This window comes from Chrysochloris asiatica, unplaced genomic scaffold (assembly GCF_000296735.1).
Source record: "Chrysochloris asiatica unplaced genomic scaffold, ChrAsi1.0 scaffold00115, whole genome shotgun sequence".
NCBI classification, from domain to species: Eukaryota; Metazoa; Chordata; class Mammalia; order Afrosoricida; family Chrysochloridae; genus Chrysochloris; species Chrysochloris asiatica.
Genome location: NW_006408633.1, coordinates 5,781,954 through 5,783,179, shown reverse-complemented (window position 1 = coordinate 5,783,179; position 1,226 = coordinate 5,781,954). Strand labels below are relative to the sequence as shown.

The 1,226-nt window shown below is 42.9% G+C and overlaps 2 pseudogenes; both read left to right on the top strand.

The window, feature by feature from the left end:
* Positions 1 to 500, top strand: part of LOC102824610 — a 4,122-nt pseudogene extending 3,622 nt beyond the window's left edge.
* Positions 500 to 1,226, top strand: part of LOC102824238 — a 187,508-nt pseudogene continuing 186,781 nt past the window's right edge.

Here is a 1,226-nt window from a genome sequence, read left to right as displayed (position 1 = left end):
TTTGACATGACCACTCATCCAGTAAGCAATACAACAAAGAAACAGCAACTAGTGAAAAAACTGCAAGATAGTGTACTAGTTATGTTGTTGTTATGTGCCATGGAGTCAGTTCCGACTCATAGCGACCCTGCACAGGGTTTTCGAGGCTGTTAATCTTTACGGGAGCAGAACACCTCATCTTTCTCCCGCGGAGCAGCTGGTAGTTTCGAACTGCTGACTTTGCGGTTCTCAGCCCAATTCGTAACCACTACGCTACCAGAGCTCCTTAGTGGTGCGTAAATGACCCTCATCAAATGGACAAGGGAACGCTGGCGCTCCTGGTGCTAGCCCACTGCTCTGATGTGCTTGAGAATATCTTCTCCTCTCTGACAGATGACAAGTATGATGTGGCAATGAATCGAGCCAAGGACCTGGTAGAACTGGACCCTGAAGTGGAGGGAACAAAGCACAGTGCCACAGAGATGATCTGGGCCGTGCTGGCAGCGTTCAATAAATCCTAATGCCAGCAGGTAGGTTTCTCCTATTCTCCTGCTGGCTGATGACTGTCAGAGACCTTATCACTGAGTTTGGTGTGATGAGAGTTTTTTACATCACAGTTCTTCCTTCTCTTGAATCAGACTTTGTGATTTGAGGCAGGGGCAACATCAGGTCTTTCCCATAGACTGTGACAATCCTAAATAGACCTTATTTTACCCTCCACTTCCACTCCAGAGGGAAATAAACCAGGTGAACACACACACCCAGTAAACATTTTCTCAAAAAAAAATCCACAGTGTCTGATCCTGAAGCATCTTCACAAGTGTTGCTATGCCTGAGCGCATTGCTGTTACTTTCTTGACTGCTGCTTCCATGAGTGTTGATTGTAGATCTAAGCAAAATGAAGTATTTGACAATTTCTATCTTTTCTAAATTTACCACGGTACTAGTGATTGCTTCAGTTGTGAGAATTTTTGTTTTCTTTACATTGAGGTTGCAATCCATACTTAAGGCTGTGGTCTTTGATCTTCATCAGTATTTTAAGTTCTCTTCCCTTTCCGCAAGCAAGGTTATATCATCTGCATATCACAGGTTGTTAATGAGTCTTCCTCCAATCCTGATGCCATGTCTTTCTTCATATGATCTCAGATTATGTGTTCAGCATACAGATTGAATAAATATGGTGAAAGAATATAACCCTGGAGCACATCTTTGCTAATTTTAAACCATTCAACATCCCATTATTCTGT